This window comes from Panulirus ornatus, chromosome 55, assembly GCF_036320965.1.
Source record: "Panulirus ornatus isolate Po-2019 chromosome 55, ASM3632096v1, whole genome shotgun sequence".
Lineage (NCBI taxonomy): Eukaryota > Metazoa > Arthropoda > Malacostraca > Decapoda > Palinuridae > Panulirus > Panulirus ornatus.
The window spans coordinates 28,636,223-28,663,775 of NC_092278.1; the positions used below are offsets into that span (position 1 = coordinate 28,636,223).

General features: G+C 43.7%; 1 protein-coding gene across 3 annotated transcripts in view; it reads left to right on the forward strand.

The window, feature by feature from the left end:
- Positions 1 to 27,553, forward strand: part of LOC139765627 (uncharacterized) — a 463,254-nt gene that overhangs the window by 278,053 nt on the left and 157,648 nt on the right. The window contains exon 1 of one of the 3 annotated variants that reach the window (XM_071693308.1): positions 21,393 to 21,412. The exons of the other annotated variants lie outside the window; for them this stretch is intronic. The gene's annotated coding sequence lies outside the window, so the exon portion shown is untranslated. Of the gene's footprint in view, positions 1 to 21,392; positions 21,413 to 27,553 lie in introns of those variants that run through there. 3 annotated transcript variants of the gene reach the window in all.

Genomic DNA, 27,553 nt, shown 5'->3' on the forward strand with positions numbered 1-27,553 from the left:
GCTGTGACCCAGTCCTCTCCTCTCCTCTCGTCCTCCTTGGGCCGGGGTTTGGTGTTACTGTCGGTCGCACGTAACGTGAACGTGGCGAACTTTCGCGGTGGTGTCATGTTCCCTCCCGCACCGCCAGGCTGGCTGGCTGGCCTCAGGTCCAGCCTCGGCTCCTAACCTTGTGTGGTAGATGACGAACACTTGAGAGGTGTCGGTGTTCGAGCATGCGCGGTAAGGCCGGGAGAGAGAAAAAAATAGAATTCTGCTGAACTTTCTTTTCTGTATATGTGGCTGAGTGTTTATCGCTCTGCATCTCCAGTACGTCGCGACCAAGCTGCACAAAATAAACAAAACGGGGAACCAGCTTCATTAAGACCACAGATGGTAGCTTCCACGAAGACGCTTCAGCTTGTGAGAGACATCAAGCGTCTCCACATTCCAGAAGCTCTCCTCATTTGTGACATGCGACCTGCACTCAGGTCTATGAATCTAAAGCAGGACAGGATCGTATCCTCCCTATCCAGAGCAGCCATCCAGGGACCTCCGTGGTGTGGTGGTAAGCGTCACTGGTCATGAGTCAACACGGGTCACTTCGGGGCCCAACTCTTATCGGTTCCAATCCTGGTCGTGGCCGTCGACCTACATCAAACCTAGGTGTTCTTCCTCCTCTCGGGGATGGTTGATAAATGGGTACTTGACTTAGGCTGGTGTGCGTGTGAGTATGTGTGTGTGTGTGTGTGTGTGTGTGTGTGTGTGTGTGTGTGTACATAAAGAGTAAAAACATTGTACATATTTACAAGGTTAAGAGCCGGAGCAACACGAGTGTAAGACTCTCTCCGGAGCCTCAGCGCACGTACAGTAATTACAAATCGAAACTACAGCGGACTGACGATCTACAATCCAACCCATCCAGCTGCGGGCCCCACAGAGCCAGTGGCCTGCGTTGCTGCTTATTTTGCGTCTACATTTCTCATACCAGCTACTTGACGGCCACCCCCCGCACGAGAACCCCCTCATCCATCACCTTACTCCACACACTACGTACGACGACCTGGAACAACAAGATGAATGACATGAGAGACCGAAATTACACGTGTACCCTCAGCACAACGTGAGAGGCAAATAAAACATCACTGGTGTCCATGATGCAAATAAAACACCAATGGTGGCCATGATGCAAATAAAACATCACTGATGGCCATGATGCAAATAAAACGCCAATGGTGGCCATGATGCAAATAAAACACCATTGGTGGCCATGATGCAAATAAAACACCACTGATGGCCATGATGCAAATAAAACATCACTGATGGCCATGATGCAAATAAAACGCCAATGGTGGCCATGATGCAAATAAAACACCATTGGTGGCCATGATGCAAATAAAACACCACTGATGGCCATGATGCAAATAAAACACCAATGGTGGCCATGATGCAAATAAAACACCACTGATGGCCATGATGCAAATAAAACATCACTGATGGCCATGATGCAAATAAAACACCACTGATGGCCATGATGCAAATAAAACACCACTGATGGCCATGATGCAAATAAAACATCACTGATGGCCATGATGCAAATAAAACACCACTGATGGCCATGATGCAAATAAAACACCACTGATGGCCATGATGCAAATAAAACATCACTGATGGCCATGATGCAAATAAAACACCAATGGTGGCCATGATGCAAATAAAACATCACTGATGGCCATGATGCAAATAAAACACCACTGATGGCCATGATGCAAATAAAACATCACTGATGGCCATGATGCAAATAAAACATCACTGATGGCCATGATGCAAATAAAACATCACTGATGGCCATGATGCAAATAAAACATCACTGGTGGCCATGATGCAAATAAAACACCAATGGTGGCCATGATGCAAATAAAACATCACTGATGGCCATGATGCAAATAAAACGCCAATGGTGGCCATGATGCAAATAAAACACCATTGGTGGCCATGATGCAAATAAAACACCACTAATGGCCATGATGCAAATAAATCACCAATGGTGGCCATGATGCAAATAAAACACCACTGATGGCCATGATGCAAATAAAACATCACTGATGGCCATGATGCAAATAAAACACCACTGATGGCCATGATGCAAATAAAACACCACTGATGGCCATGATGCAAATAAAACACCAATGGTGGCCATGATGCAAATAAAACATCACTGATGGCCATGATGCAAATAAAACACCACTGATGGCCATGATGCAAATAAAACATCACTGATGGCCATGATGCAAATAAAACATCACTGATGGCCATGATGCAAATAAAACATCACTGATGGCCATGATGCAAATAAAACACCACTGATGGCCATGATGCAAATAAAACATCACTGATGGCCATGATGCAAATAAAACATCACTGATGGCCATGATGCAAATAAAACACCATTGGTGGCCATAATGCAAATAGAACACCGCTGGTGGCCATGATGCAAATAAAACGCCACTGATGGCCATGATGCAAATAAAACACCACTTTTGGTCAAGAAGTCAAGAAGTACACCATAAGTCACCTTCTGTGATTCATGTATAATCAATACATATTGCAGGTAGAGATCACAAGCGCTTTAAGACCCGCTTACTTTGAAAGGTATATATAAAAAAAAAACATATGTCATAAAAAAGAGAAATCTTCACACTACATGGAACACGCACAATGAACAAACACATTGACACCTCGACGAAAACGACAGAAGCCACAGAGAAAAAAAAACGTAAAGCAGGTCAGTTAACTGAGAGTGAGAACCCCGCCTGCCATAGCGGGATATACGGTATCCTGCTGCTGCCCAAGATACACCACAATGATGGCCAGGGGAGATGGGCCCACACAACTCCCAGACTCTAGTTTTTTTCCAGTTTCGATTCGTTTTTACTAGTTTTCTGTCCATTTTTCTGTTTTTTTTTTTTTTTTTTTTTTTTTTTTTTAGTTCTTTCTTTTGGCAGAAGGGAGGGCAACCCTCAGGGCGAAATGTCGACCGTCTCTACTGAGACCTACTTTACAGAATCCCTAAACGATCATCGTAAAAGATAATGGCATTCATAGATTTGTATATATCAGCTTACCTTATCTGATAAGTGATGATTGAAACAGGGGTACTTTACACAGAACATCAGACTGGGGAGGAGCAATGTGGCTCCAGGAGGATTAGCGGATGTTTGGATCAAGTGTTTGCCTTGAAGAAATTATGTGAGAAATACTTGGAGGAGAAACATTTATGGGTCTAGAGAAAGTGTACATCAGGCATCACAGAGATGCCTTGTAAATGTTATTAGAGGAAAGCTAATCAATGCAAAAAGGAGTATGTACTGTGAGAGTAAGGGACGTTTGCGAGTAGGAAAGGAGGAGGGTGAATGGTTCCAGGTAAAAGTGGGCCTGCGTAAAGGTCATGTGATGTTTACATAATTCTTTAATCTGTTCACAGACAGAGTAGTGAGCGAGAATAATTCAATGATCTTAGATGAGGAAAGTGTATACAGTATGGAGATGGGGTAAGCTTAGAAAGTGGGTCAGTTGCTGTTTGCAGATGATATGGCTCTGGTGAAAGACTCGAAAGACAAACTCCACGAGATTTCTGAGTCTGGGAGAGTGCGTGACTATAGGAAGTTGGGAGTTTATATGAACAATAGTAAGGTGGTGAGGTATAGCATGGGGGCAAGACAGGATGGCTGATGTGCGAGTTTGAATGGTGAGGTTCGGGGACAAAGAGAATGTTTGATGTACCAGGTAGTGGACACGGCAGCGGAGGGAATCATGGTGGCTGAAGTGAGTCATAGGGTGGGAAAGGGGAGGTAAGCTTCTGGTTGCGCTAAGCAGCGTGTAGGAGAGATCTGTGAAGGATGGATGTGATGGATATGAAATGCTCGAGTAAGTAGTGGTAGTTGGGTTGACTGAGTTAGAAATGATGATGTGGGATCGAGGTGTGGTGGTAGGTCTGATTGAAAGAGTTGGCCAGAGTGTGATGAAATGGTTCAAACATATGGAGAGGATGAGTGAAGAAGGACAGACTAAGAGGATCTACATGTTAAGGGTGGAAGGAGCTTGGTGGAGAGGTAGACGGAGAAGGCGAAGGGATGGAATGAAAAATACTTCGAAATATCGTGACCTAAACATTCAGGAGGGTAGAAGGCGCGCTTAGGATAGAATGAATTGGATCTTTGTAATATATGGGGGATACTATGCTGTCGATGAAAGCAGGAGAAACCACGAAATAGTCTTTGGGGATTTGAATGTGGACCTTATGCTCCAGGTATGGTGCATTTTACGTGACTGAGAATAGATTTGAACAAGTGGGAACTTAGTTCATTAAAATAAGTTATTAATTGTAACTCCTTGACCAAGTGAAATATAATTGAATCTTCTCTTATTAAATACAAATAGAATTGTAACACCAATTTTAATGGAGAGAGAGAGAGAGAGAGAGAGAGAGAGAGAGAGAGAGAGAGAGAGAGAGAGAGAGAGAGAGAGAGAGAGAGAGAGAGAGAGAGAGAGAGAGAGAGAGAGAGCATACCCCTCACACAGGGTGAACCATGCGAGGACAGGAGTGGACACGGAGCTGGCTGGGTGCATAGACCTTGATGCCCCGGATCTCCCGGGAAACAGGAGTGTCCATTGTTGTAGACACGCGACAGTGGGCCTGGCCTGGGTACCTCCGAGCACTCCTCAACCTCCGCGTCACCTTGACCTTTAAAGTTATACAACAGAAAACCATCCCACTGTTGTACGTTATATGGACCAAACCTAGTTACTGGAAACCTGCGAATACGATGGTTCGATACCTCACTTTCGCTGGATGATAATCAGGCCGTGAAACACACGGAAGAGAACGACGCAGTACTGGCTCTGCCCATGTTACAAATTACCAGAAAAAAAAAAAATCGCCGCATTTAGATGGTAAATTGATAAAGGGAACAGACGAAATTCTGGCCATTTGTGATCACACGACAGTATGCTGTGGGTCAAAACAAACTACTCTCTCTCTCTACACACACACACACACACACACACACACACACACACACACACACACACACACACACACACACACACACACACACACACACACACACGTATTCGCCATTTCCCGCGATAGCGAGGTAACATAAGGAGCAATAGACGGTCTGTGAGGGAAAAATCCTCACTTGGCCACCTTCTTTGTTCATTGATTTGCAAAAGAAAAAACAGGAGGGGAGGATTTCCAGCCATTCGCTCCCACTCCTTTTAGTCGCCTTCTACGACACGCAGGGAATACGTGGGAAGTATTCTGAGTCCCTGAGCCAGGCACCCATTTTATCGACCAACCCCTTGGAGTGGATGAACAGCTAGTTTGATTGTGGGCCGACCACCGCAACTAGGATTCAAGCCTATGCACCTGACCATGAGAGGCCCGTGAGTGCGTCACGGTCATGACCGCTAACCGCTACACCACGGAGGTCCATGGTGTGTGTGTGTGTGTGTGTGTGTGTGTGTGTGTGTGTTGATGGTTCCAAATGAGGGAAAACGGAAGAGGAAGAAGGAAACGAGAAAGAGAGAGAGAGAGAGAGAGAGAGAGAGAGAGAGAGAGAGAGAGAGAGAGAGAGAGAGAGAGAGAGAGAGAGAGAGAGAGAGGTTAATGCTGGGAAAGTGACTTTATCCTAATTACATTATCATACAAACGCCAGGCCGTACCACCTGCTACTCCATGACTACCCAACACTTCACTTCACTTCTCAAAATCTTCTCGAGAGTAATGGTAACTGGTCCAGGCGCCTTGCACTACCAGCTTCCCCTCGCCTCAGACATATTGGCATAAAGTAACCTGATTTTGTTTTTTCTTACGTTTTCAAAGTTTAATCATTTCAATAATCTGACCTATTGATCTCAAAGCTTCATTAATCACAAGGTCTCTTGTTGTTTTTCTCTGCACAACCTGAGCTGACTGCCGTCTTATATCGTGTTACACACAAGATTTCCCATATTTCCCTCCGTCTGTGTATCTTGGTCTGACTGGAGCCACTCCGCTCCCTGATGGTGGTGACAACACGAGTGGAAAGTCCCCTTCATCGAGGCTGTCATCAACAACACCTGTGTCACGAAGGGCACTACACTCTCTCTTAGGATCTTCTCACTCCAGAGGTGACCATCATTCCCCTGCTCCTGGAAGTAACGCAATCTTGGGAGCTGCAGGAATCCCTTCAGAAATATGACGACTATGATTAAAGAATTTTGTAGACCATGCCGTCCCAGCTGCCATACGAGGAAATAATAACCTTATGGTTATCATTTCCATGTCACTTTTGATACCTCGTAGCCTTTAGCTCTGCCCAGATACCACACCTCCTGGTACTTGACTGTCCACAACAACAACAACATAGATTCAGTGTCTCCTGCTGACATTTGACCCTCCTCAGCAGAAAGGTCAGTTACACTACCAAACCCCCCAAACACAACACCCAGCACGACCTTATCCGAGATAAAGGTCAGTAAAGGTACTACTGCTGATACTTGCCTCATCACGAGGACCCGACACAAACACTTTATGATACACAGCACCCGACCACCGTCTGCTGCCTCTGGTGTAGAGCACCCGACCACCGTCTGCTGCCTCTGGTGTAGAGCACCCGACCACCGTCTGCTGCCTCTGGTGTAGAGCACCCGACCACCGTCTGCTGCCTCTGGTGTAGAGCACCCGACCACCGTCTACTGCCTCTGGTGTAGAGCACCCGACCACCGTCTACTGCCTCTGGTGTAGAGCACCCGACCACCGTCTGCTGCCTCTGGTGTAGAGCACCCGACCACCGTCTGCTGCCTCTGGTGTAGAGCACCCGAGCACCCGACCACCGTCTGCTGCCTCTGGTGTAGAGCACCCGACCACCGTCTGCTGCCTCTGGTGTAGAGCACCCGACCACCGTCTGCTGCCTCTGGTGTAGAGCACCCGACTGTCTGCTGCCTCTGGGCCGCAACACACGGCAGTCTGCTACCTCCGGAACACGACACACAGCAGTCTGCTACCTCCGGAACACGACACACAGCAGTCTGCTACCTCCGGAACACGACACACAGCAGTCTGCTACCTCTGGACCACAACATCCCACCTTCTGTTACCCTGGCTGTGTGTGTGTTGAGAGATTGAGAACACTGGGTGGAGACGCTGTAGATGGTGTGAGAGGGTCACTGTGGGTGTTAAGGATGGAGACACCTTTAGTAAAATGACTCATAGTGTCATAGTGCTCTCCAGTGGGCAGGACATGGTCCAACAACGACTCTTAGTGCTCTCTAGTGGGCAGGACCTGGTCCAGCAACGCCTCTTAGCGCTCTCCAGTGGGCAGGACCTGGTCCAGCAACGCCTCTTAGTGCTCTCCAGTGGGCAGGACCTGGTCCAACAACGACTCTCAGTGCTCTCCAGTGGGCAGGACGTGGTCCAGCAACGACTCTTAGTGCTCTCCAGTGGGAAGTACGTGGTCCAGCAACAACTCTTCGTGCTCTCCAATGGGAAGTACATGGCCCAGCAACGACTCTTAAGTGCTCTCCAGTGGGAAGGGCGTGGTCCAGCAACGACTCTTAGTGCTCTCCAGTGGGCTGGACCTGGTCCAACAACGACTCTCAGTGCTCTCCAGTGGGCAGGACGTGGTCCAGCAACGACTCTTAGTGCTCTTAAGTGGGCTGGACCTGGTCCAGCAGCGACTCTTAGTGCTCTCTAGTGGGCAGGACGTGGTCCAGCAACGACTCTTAGTGCTCTCCAGTGGGCCTGACGTGGTCCAGCAGCGACTCTTAGTGCTCTCCAGTGGGCCTGACGTGGTCCAGCAACGACTCTTAGTGCTCTCCAGTGGGCCTGACGTGGTCCAGCAGCGACTCTTAGTGCTCTCCAGTGGGCAGGACGTGGTCCAGCAGCGACTCTTAGTGCTCTCCAGTGGGCAGGACGTGGTCCAGCCATCCTGAAGGATGTTCTCAAGGGCAGCGGCCGTGGTGCAACCATGGCCCTGGCAGCCTCGTGTGTGGCCACGTAGTGTGCTGGTTGTCGAGGGCGGCGGGAGTGTGGCTGTGTGGCATGGTTGTTGCTGTGTGGTGTGGCTGTGGCGTGGTTATGGTATGGTTGTGGTGTGCCTGTAGTATGGTTGTGGTGTGGCTGTGGTATGGTTGGTGTGGTGTGGCTGTGGTATGGTTGTGGTGTGGTGTATGTGATATGGTTGTGGTGTGGCTGTGATAAGGTTGTGGTGTGATGTGATGTGGTGTGGCTGTGGTATGATGTGGGTTGGCTGCGGACTGATGTGGTGTGGCTGTGGTATGGTTGTGGTGTGGTGTATGTGATATGGTTGTGGTGTGGCTGTGATAAGGTTGTGGTATGATGTGATGTGGTGTGGCTGTGGTATGATGTGGGTTGGCTGCGGACTGATGTGGTGTGGCTGTGGTATGGTTGTGGTGTGGCTATCATAAGGTTGTGGTATGGCTGTGGTATGGCTATGTGGTGTGGGTGTAACCCTACCTGGCTCTTGCGGGAAATATGGTCAATGTACATGGCAAATAATGGTACTAATAATGGTACTAACGGTAGTAGCATCATTATTTTCATTATCATTGTTATCCAACGCTTTTATGGGGTTCCAACTCTGAGGCTACACCCCACGCAGGAGCAGGGAAATGACGAACTCCTTGAAAAGAGTCTACTCTTGTGTACAGTGGCGATGATACAGTCTCGCTGTAGGCATTCCGTATTTAACCATATGCAGGTAGCGGCCTACATCCGTGGGTACATTACATAGCCTACACTGCGCCACTACAACCTACGCATCCACATCACTAACCTCACTAACCTAACAAACTAGTACATATAAGCAGCTTACCCCTGCTTCACGTATCACCATCCTGTTATCAACGAAGCAAACACACACAATAATAATCCGGCGACAAGCGCTAAACAACTGCCTCAACCCCTCCACCACCCACCTACCCCCCCAACTCATTGTTAACCACTCCAGTAGACATAGACCTATCTGACACTGTGTTCTTCAGGCTTGTACAAACTGTGTGTGTGTGTGTGTGTGTGTGTGTGTGTGTGTGTGTGTGTGATTATTCGATTTCTCTGTAGTGTGTCAGGATGTGTAGTCACCGTTGTGAGTGCTGCTGGAGCAAACCTTTTCTCTGCTTCATTGTTCGTCTCCTGGATAGTGATGTGATGGTAACTCCTCATGTTGTGAGATCTACAGTCTTCGTCACGGTATTTACAGATCGAGATGGTGCTTCATCATCGAGGTTCCTGGTCTTTTGTGGTCGTAAAAGTAGCAGCTCCTCTATTCAGTGTTTACTGTTGACGCTCGGGACGTCCTCGTTCATGATCTGACGAGGTAGCCGGGTGCTCCTCGGCTTTGTAGATGGAATACTTTTGGTCACAGAATATAGTAGTATGATTGTAGTATCATCATGGGTTGTGAGGCTAGAGTTGTTAAAAGCTGTGAAAAAATACTTTTTATTGCAGTATTTTGATCGCTCTAGGTGTATTCGTTGTTAGCCAGGATCTGTATCAGGTGCTGGAGATCCTGCCGGAGAGTTTACCAGTTTAAGCAGCTCACAAAGGACCTGGTAGACAAAAGTCCACATCAAGGCCGCGCCTTAATTGAAATATAAGGAAATTTATGAAACGGAAAAAGAAAGGCAAGGGAAAGTACTTACGAATTTAGGAGGAAGTGAAAGACCTGATTTTTGAAGTGTGCCAGGTCATGGTATTAGGAAAGACATGAGAAGGTAGAGATTTCCAAAGCTTCGACGTGTAGGTAAAGAAGCAGTTATCAAAACGGCCCAACCTTGAGTTGGCGATGGCCACACAACAATCATGTGACGCAGCAGCTTGCCGAGTTTTGCGTGGTGTAGTTAGTGGTATGGACACACAAGTAGCCAGCTCTTGGGAGCAGAAACCAAAGAAATACCTACACGAGGGAGAGTTGAACCAACATTGCGGCGTAGGGAAAGGGGGCCGAGTTTGCAAGTTAGCCATTCCTCAAAACATACACTAATTTTGCCTCCTCCGCGCCAGGGTCTTCCAACTATAATCTTACTTTAGTCATACATATCGTGTCGTGGTCGATGATTGGTCAACATCGTACTCCATCAACAGTGATGCCTCTCAGGGTTCCATCCAAGCTGCCTTCCCTTTTCTTCTTTCCTCGTATGGTTTTCCTTCAGCCTCCAACCTTATTCGCTCTTCTGCCAACGAGCCCGTTCTACATTCTTCAGGTCACGTTCCCTCCTACTTTTCTGCACTCAGATATGCGTTCTTTTACTCACTCTAAACATAGTTACACCCTTAATTCGCACATGTGCAGCATCATGGAATAAGGTAACAATAACATGGCTAACAAAACTTCAATATATCTAACAATAACTCCTTTTAAATCTTACTTGTCTTACACAATTCGATGTCAAAACACCGCATTTCAACGCAGCGGTAACGGAAACTTGTTGGACATAACCATATATTCCACTCTCTCCTGATTACCTCATAAAGCTGGGGATGTTGTACAAGTGAGGCAGTTATTTGTCTTTCCACAGCAATTCTATATCTGCTTGAGCCTCATTTGACCGAGTATGGACGGAGTACTGTCTGCCTGTGTGAGGTAATTTCATCGACTTCTTTCTTAGCCATAGTGGAATGAAAAGATTCCTGCTATCACTTCTTATTTCCAACCATCCCAAAACCGTCCGCTTTGTTGGTGCTTCCCTTTCTTTGTTTGTTTGGTAATATTTCAGTCACTGGTTTCTTGAGCTGTTTACATATGTCTCAATCCCCGAAGACTTGAACTCACAGCATGCGTGAAGCAGCTGCTTCCTCTGACTTACGTGTGGAAATTAGCCACACGAGGATTGACCTTCATGATACCTTCTTTCCTCATACAATGAAGCTGTGGAACTCTGTTCCGTCTTCTGTTTTTACCTCTTCCCATAACCTTTCCACCTTAAACAGTCAGGTCTGCAAGACACATGAGGAGCTCACAATAATCCTTCCAACATTCATGTTCTTAAACATACCTCCTTAACTTTCAACAGACACGGACATGACTGGTGCGTGGTTTCTTCATGCTAAGTTGGCCTCTATTAAAAAAAAAATATGAATAGGTTGAATAGTTCGTGAGATATTAACGGCAGAGAAAAATAAAGGAAAAGAAAGAGATTGATAATATTCAGAGGTCTACTGGATATTTGGCAGACCTAAGAAGAATATCCCTGACTGTTGGTCAGCAGTCTCGACAGAAATCATCTGGAGAGGAAAGATACAAGATGGCAGCGATCAATTAAGCCTCCAGGTTAATATGGTTCCGAGGAACAGTTTAGCGATGACACGTGGTTAACACCTGATCATCGACCCTACGCAAGGTGATTTCAACGGCAAGTAAAAGGTTATCAAAAGCCAAGGATCACTTGTTCTCTGCTGTTGAAATCACTCAGAGGAAAGGAGGTAACTCGGAAGAACAAAAGGTTACAAAGTATTTCACAAATGAGAACATCAAAATAAAATAATGAATAGGTTATTATGCTGGAAAACTACCATGGCTTATCACCAAGTAAACCTTAAGGGATCAAATAGATATGAATGGGTTGTGCTCTCCATATGACCATCGGAAACTCATGGTAATGGATTCTTTTACTTTTTACCATATGATCTGAAAACAAAGTTTGTAGGGGAGAGAAAAAATATATATATTCTTAAGGAACAAAAAATATATATGGAGTCGCAAAACTATTACCAAGGTTTTTCGTCATTTTGACACCACGTGCAACTTTACAGGTCACGGCGCACGGGGAAAAAATGCAAGAAATAAAATGTTTTGAAATTATATCGGCAAAGCTGGGGACACCACGAAAAATTATTTCTATAGGTTCAAATATGTAATTGTTTATGTTCCCTTGATATATAATACCCCAAGACTATTTTCTGTGAAAGAAGCAAGATGTTACCCAGGACCACTTTCTAAAAGTTCCTGCTGCCCAAGGCTGCGCTACATCCAGTCACAGGGAAAGGTTGACTTCTTTGAAGGGGGAATTTTTTTTTCATAAGAGTTTACTCCGAGGATAACAGCCTCGCCAAAGGTGTAACTCTCCGAGTGTAACCTCGAGCAAGTGAATAAGGTAACTTTATCTACCTTTTGAAATCAACATCAAATATATCTCTGCAGGTCGACTTGCTTTGTTAAGAATTGCGCTTACAAAATGACCCACAAAAGACAGAAAAGAAATTAATTCAAGAAAAAGCTAATCAAAAGATGAAAACAGAGGATTTCATTTTGTCATTCTTGAAAATTTCTTTTAAAACGGATGGTCGCTTAATGTGGCATTAACAGCTGATAAAAGCAGAGCAGAAAAACAATAGCAAATGGTCTTCCTGAATTCCATTACAACTCATTTTCATGATAGCCTTATCTTCACTGAGCCAGCCTGTACCATGGAAGGCCAGCAGCCGTCCATGAGACTGGTTCACTAATCTTTTCTTCATTACCCCCTCATCTTTACCAAGCTCGTCCGCTCTTGAACCAAATTCTTTCGTATATTTATGTGATGTGTGTGTGTGTGTGTGTGTGTGTGTGTGTGTGTGTGTGTGTGTGTGTGTGTGTGTGTGTGTGAAGAAAACCTTTGACCTTACCCGTTATGGTTCTGTTGCAGCCAGTGGTACTGAGGGTGGGGTGTGTAGTGATAATGGCCTTGGTGGGTGTGTAGTGATGACAGCCTTAGTGGGTTTATAGTGATGATGGCCGTAACACTCAAGATGAGGATCTACTCAGGAAAAATCTAGTGAACATCAAGGTACTGTGAAGACGTGGGGGTCGTGAAGAAAAGTATGTTGAAACTAACTTGGTTAAGATAGTTTTGTGAATAATCCGGTGTAGCTAAGACGATTCTAGTGAAGACACAATAATCCAAGCTAGGTTCAAGGCTAGCCTTGAACCTTAGTGAAGATAAAGGTGTTGTGAAACAGAATATCATGAAGATGAAGGCTTAATGAAGATGATAGTGTATTGTAGATAAGAGTGTGATGATAGTGAGCTTGTTCTGAACAAAAGGATGTAGTAATGATTAAGTTGTAGAGATGGTAAGGGCGTAATGAAGATGTGCTAGTCAAAATAAGGTTATAGGTAAGTTGATAGACTTTTTGACCTGATTCCCTTAATGATTCCAGCTAGGTTCAAGGTGGGCCAAAGATGATAATAACGATGATTATAATAATGATAATGATAATGATGATATTAATAATGATAGTAATGATGATAATAATGATAATGATAATAATAATAATAATAACAATAATGATAATAATAATAATGATAATAATAATAATGATAATGATAATAATAATAATAATAATAATAATAATAATAATAATAATAATAATAATAATGATAATAATAATAATAATAATAATAATAATAATAAGAAGAAGAAGAAGAAGAAGAAGAAGATGAAGAAAATTATTATTATTATTATTATTTTTATCATTATTATTATTATTATTATTATTATTATTATTATTATTATTATTATTATCATTATTATTATTATTATTATTATTATCATCATTATTATTATTATTGTTGTTGTTGTTGTTGTTGTTAATATCATTACTTTATCATCGTTATCATTATCATTATCATCGTTATCAATATTATTATTATTAGATTACCATTATTATCATATCCCTGGTGATAGGGGAGAAAGAATACTTCCCACGCATTCTCCGTGTGGAGTAGAAGGCGACTAAAGGGGACGGAAGCAGTGGGTAGAAACCCTCCCCTCCTTGTATTTCAACTTTCTGAAAGGGGAAACAGAAGAAAGAGTTATGCAGGGAGTGCTCATCCTCCTCGGAGGCTCAGATTGGGGTGTCTAAATGTGTGTGGATGAAACCAAAATGAGAAAAAAGGAGAAATAGTCAGTATGTTTGAGGAAAGGAACCTGGATGTTTTGGCTCTCAGTGAGACGAAGCTCAAGGGTAAAGGGGAAGAGTGGTTTGGGAATGGCTTGGGAGTAAAGTCAGGGGTTGGTGAGAGGACAAGAGCAATTGAAGGAGTAGCACTACTCCTGAAGCAGTTCTGGAAGTATGTGATAGTGTAAGAAAGTAAACTCTAGATTGATATGGGAAAAACTGAAAGTGGATGGAGAGAGATAGGTGATAATTGGTGCATATGCACCTGGGCATGAGAGGCAGATGTTTTGGGAGCAGCTGAGTGAGTGTGTTAGCAGCTTTGTTGCACGAGACCGGGTTATAATGATGGGTGATTTGAATGCAAAGGTGAGTAATGTGGCAGTTGAGAGAATAATTGGTGTACATGGAGTGTTCAGTGTTGCAAATGGAAATGGCGAAGAGCTTGCAGATTTGTGTGCTGAAAAAGGACTGGTGATTGGGAATACCTGGTTTAAAAAAGATATATATATATATATATATATATATATATATATATATATATATATATATATATATATATATATATATATATATATATAAGTATACGTACGTAAGAAGGAGATGCCAGAGAACGTTATTGGATTACGTGTTAACTGATAGGCACGTGAAAGAGAGACTTTTGGATGTTATCTGCTGAAAGGGGCAACTGGAGGTATGTCTGATCATCATCTTGTGGAGGCGAAGGTGAAGATTTGTAGAGGTTTACAGAAAAGAAGAGAGAATGTTGGGGTGAAGAGAGTGGTGAGAGTAAGTGAGCTTGGAAAGGAGAATGGTGTGAGGAAGTACCCGGTGAGATTGAGTGCAGAATGGAAAAAGGTGAGAGCAAAGGACGTAAGGGGAGTGGGGGAGGAATGGGATGTATTCAGAGAAGAAGTGATGGCTTGCGCAAAGGCAGGCATGACAAGCGTGGGAGGTGTGCAGATCAGAAGGGGTGGTAAGTGTTGGGATAAGGAAGTTAGATTGTTAGTGACAGAGAAAAGAGAGGCATATAAACGATTTTTGCAGGGAAAAAGTTCAAATGATTGGGAGATGTATAAAAGAAAGAGCCAGGAGATCAAGAGAAAGGTGCAAGAGGTGAAAAAGAGGGCAAATGAGAGTTGGGGTGAGAGAGTATCATCATATTTTAGAGAGAATAAAAAGATGTTTTGGAAGGAGGTAAATAAAGTGTGTAAGAAAAGGGAGGAGTGAAGGGGGCTAATGGGGAGGTAATAACAAGTAGTAGTGAAGTGAGAAGATGGAGTGAGTATTTTGAAGGTATGTTGAATGTGTTTGATGATAGAGTGGCAGATATAAGGGGTTTTGATCGAGGTGGCGTGCGAAGTGAGAGGGTCAGGGAGAATGGTTTGATAGAGAAGAAGTAGTGAAAGCTTTGCAGAAGATGAAAGCCGGCAAGGCGGCGGGTTCGGATGGCATTGCAGTGGAATTTATTAAAAAAGGGGGTGACTGTGTTGTTGACTGGTTGGTTAGGATATTTAATTTATGTATGGTTCATGGTGAAGTGCCTGAGGATTGGCGGAATGTGTGCATAATGCCATTGCACAAAGGCAAATGGGATAAAGGTGAGTGTTCAAATTACAGAGGTATAAGTTTGTTGAGTATTCCTGGGAAATTATATGGGAGGGTATTGATTGAGAGGGTGAAGGCATGTACAGAGCAACAGAATGGGGAAGCATTGTGGTTTCAAAAGTGGTAAAGGATGTGGGGGTCAGGTGTTTACTTTGAAGAATGTATGTAAGAAATACTTAGAAAAACAAATGGATTTGTATGTAAAATTTATGGATCTGGAAAAGGCATATGAGAAAGTTGATAGAGATGCTCTGTGGAAGGTATTAAGAGCATATGGTGTGGGAGGTAAGTTGCCAGAAGCAGTGAAAATTTTTTATCAAGGATGTAAGGCATGCGTACGAGTAGGAAGAAAGGAAAGTGACTGGTTCCCAGTGAACGTCGGTTTGCGGCAGGGGTGCGTGATGTCTCCATGGTTGTTTGATTTGCTTATGGATGGGTGGATAGGGAGGTGAATGCAAGAGTTTTCGAGAGAGGGGCAAGTATGCAGTCTGTCGTGGATGAGAGGGCTTGGGTAGTGAGTCAGTTGTACTTCGCTGATGATACAGCGCTGGTGGCTGATTTGGGTGAGAAACTGCAGAAGCTAGTGACTGAGTTTGGTAACGTGTGTGAAAGAAAGCTGAGAGTAAATGTGAATAAGAGCAAGGTTATTAGGTTCAGTAGGGCTGAGGGACAAGTCAACTGGGAGGTGAGTTTGACTGAGAAAAACTGGAGGAAGTGAGGTGTTTTAGATATCTGGGAGTGGATTTGGCAGCGGATGGAACCATGGAAGCGGAAATGAGTCACAGGGTGGGGAAGGAGGCGAAGGTTCTGGGAGCGTTGAAGAATGTGTAGAAGGCCAGGACGTTATCTCGGAGAGCAAAAATGAGTATGTTTGAAGGAATAGTGGTTCCAGCTATGATATATAGTTGCAAGGCGTGAGCTATAGATCGAGTTGTGCGGAGGAGGGTGGATGTGTTGGAAATGAGATGTTTGAGGACAATATGTGGTGTGAGGTGGTTTGATCGAGTAAGTAATGGAAGGGTAAGAGAGATGTGTGGTAATAAAAAAGAGTGTGGCTGAGATAGCAGAAGAGGGTGTATTGAAATGGTTTGGTCACATGGAGAGAATGAGTGAGGAAAGATTGACAAAGAGGATATATGTGTCAGAGGTGGATGGAACGAGGAGGAGCGGGAGACCAAATTGGATGTGGAAGGATGGAGTGAAAAAGACTTTGAGCAATCGGGGCCTGAACATACAGGAGGGTGAAAGGCGTGCAAGGAATAGAGTGAATTGGAACGATGTGGTATACTGGGGTGGACGAGCTGTCAATGGATTTAACCAGGGCATGTGAAGCGTCTGGGGTAAACCATAGAAAGTTTTGTGGGGCCTAGATGTGGAAAGGGAGCTGTGGTTTCGGTGCATTGCACATGACAGCTAGAGACTGAGTGTGAACGAATGTGGCCTTTGTTGTCTTTTCTTAGCGTTACCTCGCGCGCGCGCGCGGGGGGAGGGGGTGCCATTTCATGTGTGGCGGGGTGGCGACAAAAATGGATGAAGGCAGCAAGTATGAGTATATACATATGTATGTCGGTGGGTTGGGCCATTCTTTCTTCTGTTTCCTTGCGCTACCTCGCTAACGCGGGAGACAGCGACAAAGTATGATGATATTAATAATATTGATGATATTAATAATAACAATAATAATAATAATAATAATGATAATAATGATAATAATAATAATAATAATATAATAATAATAATATAACAATAATAATAATAATAATAATAAAAATAAATAATAATAATAATAATAATGATAATAAGAATGATAATAATAATAATGATAATAATAATAATAATAATATTATCATTACTATTATCATTATCATTATCATTAACAATAATAGATAATAATGATGGCTGAAAATATACAGAGGAAAGAGAAAGTACAGATTGTAAATTGGGTTATAACATGGCAAAAGAATATTCAAGACAGTCTTTACACAGACGTTTAGATGTCATTATGTTCAGAGTGGCAGGATTATGGCTGTTCCTGTTGTGGTGTGTACCAGCTGAGATGTGCTTGACATGGGTGTGTTGTGTTGGCGGACTCCACCACGGAGACCAAGAATCGCTAGTGGTAGTCGAGGAGGGTGGTGCATCATCTTTCCAAACTGGGGGATACACTCCAGGTGACGGCGAGAGGTGGTAGGATTAGTGTATATAACGCCCCTCGAGTGATGTTGTAACAGGGACTGAGGATGCTCTTAACTTGCCCTCTAGTGAGCCCCTGTTGTGTGGTGGGCAGGAAGGAAGGCCGGGCAAGGGAAGCATAAGTAAGCTTAGGAGGGATGCAAATCTGGTACATTTCCTTGGGAGGTTGTCCAAGTGTGTTATGTCTGCGGAGAGTATAGAGACGACAGCCGGAGGACTTGGTCATGGTGTTAATGCGTTCCTCCCAACGCGGTTTATCATCTAGAGTGACACAAACAAGCATGGTGGACTGAACAACCTGAAGTGTTGGGTGAGGTCCGAAGAGAAATCAAGGGATGTGACATGATTTGGATGAGAATGATGACCAGAACAGTCTTTAGGGTTGATGATGGTGATGTCTTTGGCAATGGTTCAGCTTTGGAGGTTTTTAAGGGTGTTCTGGAGGTTTGTGTAATCGTAAAAAAATGATTTCATCATTGCTGAAACCCATGGTAGAGTCGTCAATGTACTTCCTTCGAAGAGAAACGTCCAGTAAGGCATCGTTTATGAAGTGGAAGTACGAAGGTCCCATGTTTGTATCTAGCACGGAAGACTCTGAGGGTGAGGAAAGACTTGAAGGTGGAGATGGCCTCTCGGAAGGGGACAGCCAGGCGACGCGAGCTGGAAAAGTTTTCAAGTCTTGGAATGAGACTTGTCAAAGAGCCCGATGTAAATGGCTTTATGTTCCTCCAGGGTGTTCACTCACTTGATGGGGAAACCATGGGCACTGTGCGACGCTATTTGGGTTGCTGGGTGACAATTAGCGTCGCTAATGTTAGGTGGTGAGGCACGTCTGTGATTATAGTTTTGCCTCCTACTTGTCTTCCTACATCTTCCTCCTCCCCACATCCTCCTCCTCCTCCTCCTGGATGTGGCTAACTTTAATCTGATCACAGTTTATGGGATCCCCCCCCCTCCCCTCCCCTTGCAAGGAGTTAGTTGGATGGTCGGTCCACGAGAGTGTTGAAGGAGCAGTAAGAAGAGGGAGGCGAGAATGAGAGCGAAGTTATAGTTTTTGTCCATCTTAACACACAGGCTATAAAGTTTTACGAGCGGCAGGTCAGGTTTGCGGTGAGGTGAACTCTCTCTCTCAACCTGTTCGTCGCGCCTCACGGGCGCATTGTTTTTTCCATGGCTAATAGCTTTTCAAGGCCAGGGTGTGTGTGTGTGTGTGTGTGTGTGTGTGTGTGTGTGTGTGTACTGAGTTGGACGACTGCAACGAAGTCTGCGGTATCAAAGCTGTCCTGTCCGTGGAACCCCACGGGCGTAAGGCCTTTTCCATGGCTGCTAATGCCTTCTTTACGTGAGGGGACAGGAAGGAGGGCCAATCTGTCCCTTGTGGATGGAGGCTGAGGAAACGCTCTCCTTGTCTATCCGGGACAAATGTCTATCTGTTCTATATCACTACGTGAAGTGTGTCGCCGACCCTTTCCTGTTTTGGGCAATTTTCTAAGAGCATCGTAACAGGTTGTGTAACGCTTATGGTAGCAGCATGACTCCTGTTTTGGATAGTTTCTTACCTATAAGAGGATACACACACACACACACACACACACAAACACACACACACACATCTTTTGACTACAGTTAATTCATTAAACTGCAAAGTCTTATAATCATTATCAATTAATATGATTATCATTAGTAGTAGCAGCAGTAGTATCAGAATCATTATTCCAACACGTACATAAAAACCACCGGTGATGTTTATAACCTTCAAGAAAGGCTATATTCTAACAGAATGGTAAACAACCAGTAATGGACCAGCGTACGAACAATAGCGACAGAGAAGTAGCCCCGCACTGTGGACCAGTATCTATAATCAGAACGACCTGCAAGACGCAAGAGAAGATAATCAGGAACCAGATGGAGGACATACTTGGGTGAAAGACAACCTGGTTTCAGAAAAAAAAAAAAATTTCGTGAGGAAATCTGTGAAGTAACTTTGAGAGAAATAAATGGGATGAGTTGGTAGATGGATGATGTATCCTACGGTAGCAGGAAGGACCTCGATGCTCTCCTACAAAGGGTATTAGTGAAGCCACCTTACTGAGAGGAAACGACGAACACCTGCCAGGAAAACCTGCTCAAGGTAGGCGAGGGTGAGGAGTCGGGTCCGCTAAGCCTCACTGGTGGAGCCACAACAACTATTTCCCATACAGCATGTGAACTGATCCGTCCAGGTATGGAGCACTGCCCTCACATCTGGGGTGGTTCTAGCTCCGCACACTTGTGAGACAGAGTTGAGTCTACAGCGGTCCGACTTATCAACTCCCCAAGTTAACCTCACAACCTGACCCACTTGCCCTCTTCTATAGGTATCATACTCTGGTTTCTGTTAGCTAGACCATGCAATACTCGGCAAGCTGCTGCGTCACATGATTATTACTGTGTGGCCGATGGCAACTTAAGAATGGGCCGTTTTGATGACTCTACACCTCGTAGGTTTACAACTGTCAACGTCCTCATGAGTTTCCCAATAACTATGATCTGGCACTTCCTAAACGACAAGATTTCTTTCTCCTCATTAGCCCGCCCTCGTTGTGGAATTTGGTTCATGACAGGAACCCCCAACATTGAAGAAAAACATTTAATCAACGAAAAAATAAAATCATAGCTTAATGTATTTCTTGACGGTGCCAACATTTTGAAAGACAAGTAGGATAATAGGGCTGTCAAACATCATAAAAGATGGAGAAAATATTGAAGTGGCTAAGGAAACTGAACGCTGCAAAACTCAAATCTTGAATACGGGAAGTGGTATAAGCAAGGCAGATGCTGGAGAAACAAACCACAAGAGTTGCAATTTGAAAGAGATTTAACAAATGACATGACATGACAAGAATCATGAGGAAGATATATCAAATTTTGCTCAATGTTAAAACTGCGTAATTGCACGAACAGTGAGACACTGAAGAAGACATACACGACGTACGTGCTACCCACGGTACAATGTGCCGTAGTAGCCTCCTGCCACCTTCAGCTGGGAGTTTTTACAGCTGTACTAAGCACCCGACGCTCATCCTGTGGCTCATGACGCTTAGAGATTTACAGAGGTCACAGTGGGCAGGGAATTATAACATCTGATGCTATCTACCTACGTTTCGGCCACTCCGAGCTCATACAGACCACTTGGGAGAGCAGCCTCACCCCAAACACTGTGATCATCATTAACAGATAAGCAGTAGACTACCATAGCAGTGCTATCATGAAGACTGCTTAATCCCCAGGTCATCTTTATCATACCCTTATCTTCACTACATCCTGCCTTCCTAGGACCCATACCTAAGGACGGCCTTAAACCTTGTCTTAATCATCGTTATTCATCATTGAAATTGAGAAGCTAAATTAGTTACATACATATCCATCTAGAAGCTTCGCACTGCCCGCGTAAATATCCGTCTGCAGGAGTGAAGGGGATAAAAGGAGACGGGATAAAAGGAGACGTGGTGACCAGATATATATATATTCTTTATAGATCATGATGACACTGACATATATGAGTTCTTTGAAGTTACAGAATTCAGAACAAGTGATCATGATTGAGGAGTCAGGCGAAAAAGTTTTTTACAAATGGACTTTTGGGAGCATTTCTTTTTTATTTCCAGCAAAGACGTCGTGGACCCGTGGATAAAACTAAGCAGAGAGGAAGTTGAAGTAAGTAGCATCGTGACATTCAAAGTGTATGTGATGGACGTGCGAGGATAAGGCTGCCTCATAATGCATTCAGATGAGCAATAACACACACACACACACACACACACACACACACACACACACACACACACGTATACACACACACACACACACACACACACAAACATACACACACACACACACACACACACGTACACACACACACACACACACACACACACGTACACACACTAGTAAGTGTACGTAACCTGATCATCGTCTCCTACGTTGATTTGGCCTTGTGACCACCATGTTGCCACGTTGTCTACCCACGCCCCACCCACTGCGTGTCTTCTGAGAAGTTATCCGTCTTATCGGAGCCACAATTATTGTTTCAACAGATTCTACACTTCACGTATATAAGTGCCAGACTGGAGCTCTGCTCTGGTCTTACCTTGCTAAAGAGTTCCTCACCTGTATCGTGCTCATTAACGCCTTGAACAAGTGGCAGTTAGTTGATAAAGTGTTTACCATTCTGCTGCGCCAGAGGAAACACTCTTATTACCACATGTAAGAGGTTAATGAGGTGTTTCTTAGTGTACATCACACGTTGTTAGTGTACCCGCACGTTCTTAGTGTACACAAGTTGTAAGTGTGCATCACAAGTTGTTAGTGTACACCACAAGTTGTTAATGTGCATCACAAGTTGTTAGTGTACACCACAAGTTGTTAGTGTGCATCACAAGTTGTTAGTGTACACCACAAGTTGTTAGTGTACACCACAAGTTGTTAGTGTGCATCACAAGTTGTTAGCGTACACCACAAGCTGTTAGTGTGCATCACAAGTTGTTAGTGTACACCACAAGTTGTTAGTGTACACCACAAGTTGTTAGTGTACATCACAAGTTGTTAATGTGCATCACAAGTTGTTAGTGTACACCACAAGTTGTTAGTGTACACCACAAGTTGTTAGTGTGCATCACAAGTTGTTAGTGTACACCACAAGTTGTTAGTGTACATCACAAGTTGTTAATGTGCATCACAAGTTGTTAGTGTACACCACAAGTTGTTAGTGTACACCACAAGTTGTTAGTGTGCATCACAAGTTGTTAGTGTACACCACAAGTTGTTAGTGTACATCACAAGTTGTTAATGTGCATCACAAGTTGTTAGCGTACACCACAAGTTGTTAGTGTGCATCACAAGTTGTTAGTGTACACCACAAGTTGTTAGTGTACATCACAAGTTGTTAGTGTACATCACAAGTTGTTAGTGTACACCACAAGTTGTTAATGTGCATCACAAGTTGTTAGTGTACACCACAAGTTGTTAGTGTGCATCACAAGTTGTTAGTGTACACCACAAGTTGTTAGTGTACACCACAAGTTGTTAGTGTACATCACAAGTTGTTAATGTGCATCACAAGTTGTTAGTGTACACCACAAGTTGTTAGTGTACACCACAAGTTGTTAGTGTGCATCACAAGTTGTTAGTGTACACCACAAGTTGTTAGTGTACATCACAAGTTGTTAATGTGCATCACAAGTTGTTAGCGTACACCACAAGTTGTTAGTGTGCATCACAAGTTGTTAGTGTACACCACAAGTTGTTAGTGTACACCACAAGTTGTTAGTGTACATCACAAGTTGTTAATGTGCATCACAAGTTGTTAGTGTACACCACAAGTTGTTAGTGTACACCACAAGTTGTTAGTGTACATCACAAGTTGTTAGTGTACATCACAAGTTGTTAATGTGCATCACAAGTTGTTAATGTACACCACAAGTTGTTAGTGTGCATTACAAGTTGTTAGTGTACATCACAAGTTGTTAATGTGCATCACAAGTTGTTAGCGTACACCACAAGTTGTTAGTGTGCATTACAAGTTGTTAGTGTACACCTAAAGTTGTTAGTGTACACAAGTTCTTAGTGTACATCACAAGTTGTTAGTGTACACCACACGTTGTTAGTGTACACCACAAGTTGTAAGTGTCCATTAAAAGTTGTTAATGTGCATCACAAGTTGTTAGTGTACACCACAAGTTGTTAATGTACACCACAAGTTGTAAGTGTGCATCACAAGTTGTTAGTGTGCATCACAAGTTGTTAGTGTACACCACAAGTTGTTAATGTGCATCACAAGTTACTAGTGTAAACCACAAGTTGTTAGTGTGCATCACAAGTTGTAAGTGTGCATCAGAAGTTGGTAGTGTGCATCACAAGTTGTTAGTGTGCATCACAAGTTGTTAGTGTGCATCACAAGTTGTAAGTGTGCATCAGAAGTTGGTAGTGTGCATCACAAGTTGTTAGTGTGCATCACAAGTTGTTAGTGTGCATCACAAGTTGTTAGTGTGCATCACAAGTTGTAAGTGTGCATCAGAAGTTGGTAGTGTGCATCACAAGTTGTTAGTGTGCATCACAAGTTGTTAGTGCGCATCACAAGTTGTAAGTGTGCATCAGAAGTTGGTAGTGTGCATCACAAGTTGTTAGTGTGCATCACAAGTTGTTAGTGTGCATCACAAGTTGTTAGTGTGCATCACAAGTTGTAAGTGTGCATCAGAAGTTGGTAGTGTGCATCACAAGTTGTTAGTGTGCATCACAAGTTGTTAGTGTGCATCACAAATTGTTAGTGTGCATCAGAAGTTGGTAGTGTGCATCACAAATTGTTAGTGTGCACCACAATTTGTTAGTGTCAACCTGAACAAGCAGAGGCCGTCTTCAGGCGCCACACAATTTTCCTCCCTCCACCCCACACCTCTTTCTCTAATGCTTCCTTCGTCTCTTGCTTCCTCCTCTTCACACTTCCACTTCTCCTTCACCTTCCTACCTTCCGCCTCTCCAAGTTCTCCTGCTGTGTGTCCTGGTATTGCCTCCCTCACCCCCGCCCAGTACTCCAGTCCCTCCCACCCCAAGTCCTCCTATCCTGTGATATAGTGTCTGGTGAGTGCTGGCAGCCACAGGGCTCATATACATTTCCTCGCCTTCCCCTCCGCCACAACATCAACATTCCTCCCCCTCCTCCTACGCCTCAACATATTCATTCTTCCTCCTCCCCATCCACCGCAAACCGTACATTCCTCCCAGTTCCCCTGCGCCACAACATCAACATTCTTCTTCCTCTCCCTCCGCCGCAACACGTACACTCCTCCCCCTCCCTCGTAACATGCACATCCCCCCCCTCCCCCCTCCCCTCTCCGCTGCAACGTACAGTCCCTCTTTCCTGCCCCCACCCCACCCAACCCCGGGTCACAGTCTCAAACGGCAAGGGTCGGGCGTCAGTTCAGGGGTGAACGACAACAGGTTGTTGGTTGTATGGTAATAGTGGCGTCGTTAGTTCACAGGAGCCGCCTCATCATCAGCTGTTGAGGTCTCTCGCTGGCATACTTCCGCCAGTCTGAAATACGATCATTACCAGGCCGACTTACGGCGGTCGGAACCCTCTGGCCTGAGCTGTAAGAAGGAAAAAGATCCCACACTGTTTATTAGCTGTTTGACTCTCCTTCCTTAGCGAGGTACGATCAGGAACACGCGATTGAGCCTGGCTCGACTCCCTCTGTTTCTGTTTTTAGAAAGTGTTGATACAGGAGGGAAGGATCTCGAATCCCCTCCTTCCAACACATTAGTCGCCATATACGACTGTCGGGAGGTACGTGAACGCTATTCTTTCTACCTCGTCCCAAGAGATAATAGGAATTACTTAATTGTTTTAATTCTTTTATGTTACAGTCAACAAAAAAAGTATCACTACATTTGCTGTGCTTTACAACCTTGAGGGCAGGACAAAGACATTTTACAATTTCTTTTGCTCTCATTATGTGGCTCTGACACGACTAAGGTAAGAAAGGAATGGCTACAATTGATGGGGTAAAGGAACTTCTCTGAATTGGATTACCTGATTCTTTTACAATCCTATCGTCTGCTACCTGTTATACTGAAGACTTTTTTGTGTGTGTTTGTTAGTAAAATATAACTGAATTATCTAAATACCTGAATAATGGAAGATTCTTTTATTAATAAAATGTATACTCTGGCAGAGTTCTAAAACTCACATTTTAAAGCAAAAACAATGCATTTATACTTTTTATATTTATATTTCAGGCTCGTTCAACAGTAGTCTCTTCGTTAATTTTTGGTTTCCAATGATGAACGGAATGGCTGTAAAAGCTATTTACGACCCCAAACCTGATTTGAATATACTGCACGTTTCGAACCTAAATTCATATCTGCTGAACATTTATAGTCATTCATCCCTCTAAAGACTGTTAACAAAGGGAAATTAGTATGCACTGGTTTGATAAGCACGGCACGAGCAGAATGAATTAGTATAATTATGGTAATTAGTATATTTGTTTATGTTCAAATGTTTCCTCGAGCAACACAATATATTTTCCTCGCGTAACTCGTCAACCGTTATATTTTTGCATCAATCTCTTTCTTAGCTACATAGCTTTCAGAGGTACATTTGACTGAGGCAACTCATCCCTTTAGTGCTCCAGGTTTATTTTTGCCCAGTTATAAACGCGGGACAAATACTGTTTAGAGTGAAAATCAGCAAAGTAGCTGATCACACTTGTTTGCCCAATTTCAGTATACAGATAATCGTTAATATTGTTTCAAAAATGTAAGTTTAAAGAATGTGGCACGAGGAGGGGACTTTATGATAACAAATAAATAAATCTGAATTACCAACCATACAGAAGGAACTTAAGTAATATTGTTCATTCCAATTCCCTCATTCCCAGGGGTACCGATACTTTTTTTGCTGACTGCACATAATGAAGATATTTTCTCTTACAGAAGGGGACTGTAGTCATATGTAAAGGGATAATGAGGCTTGAAAACATTTTCATACAGTAGAATACCAGTGTTCCGTATAAAGCACCAGTGTGAACCTCTAGCTTCATATGAAGCGTTCAGTGTGAGGCAAGTTCCCTGAGTGATTGCTTTTTCTCGGTTATTCATAACAAAAAGCCTGAACAAAAGACATGTTCTCATGTTTCGTAACACCAGACTCCAACAATAATAATGGCCCAGTGCCTCCAAGCACTTACATCCCAGGAGCAGAAGTGGCCGTATGAATCGTCATCAAACCCTCATAGAAATGGCCATGTGAATCCTTGAGCTGCATCTTACTTCAAGAACAAAATCGGCCGTAAGATATGCTACATAATAACCCAGTAATAAATGGCCCTATGATCTAGAACACCGACGCCCATCATCAGAAAATGGCCTATAATGATTCGTAAACCATCAACCCCAGCCACGAGCCAGACTCCTTAGAACAAGACTGTGTCCTTTCGTCGTGGCTCTGGGTAATCCTTACTGATTTTTTGGACCAAGATTTTTTTATTTTCCGTGAAGTCGTAAGTTCGTCCTCACTCCTGCCACTAAGTTCCCGTCCATTCAGCGAGCCATCACCGACACTATCATCACTGTCGTCATACAACTACTACTACTATACCACTACAACTATGAGTACACCTAAGGTGCTTACCAACACCCCTACAACCTCCACTGTCACCGACACCAATGGTGAGCAGCGGTTCTCTCTCTCTCTCTCTCTCTCTCTCTCTCTCTCTCTCTCTCTCTCTCTCTCTCTCTCTCTCTCTCTCTCTCTCTCTCTCTCTCTCTCTCTCTCGTTGCTAGTGTTCCTGCTGTTGCTCTTGTTACAGTATATGTTGCTGCTGTTGTTACTGTTATTGTTACTATTGCATTATAAATCTTTTCTTTCTATTCTATTTCGTTTCAATGTTGTAATTGTAGGACCTTCCTCAGGGTCCTTATTCTTGATGTCGCTTTTGTAGCTGACAATAATGAGGTTTTTGTTTTACTTTTTTTATTTAGTTATTTCGTTATTTTATCTTTTCTTCTTCCTGTTTTCAAGTTATTGTTTATGTTTGTCTCAAGCCACATCTGGTTATCATGACTTTCCTTCCTACATTATCTCTTCGTCTTGGCTTTGTTATATCTTCGTTTGGTGTATCTTTACGTAAGAGCTTTTGTTATCGTTATCTTGCCGTCTGTTCCAGCCTCTGCTCTCACACCACAAGGAACAGTTCACGTCCGTCTGGGTGTGGACACGCAACATTGCCTTTCCTCCTTGTCCGTCTTGCTCATTGCTGTTCCGCATTTCTCAACAATTTTTCATCCGTTAATCTTTAT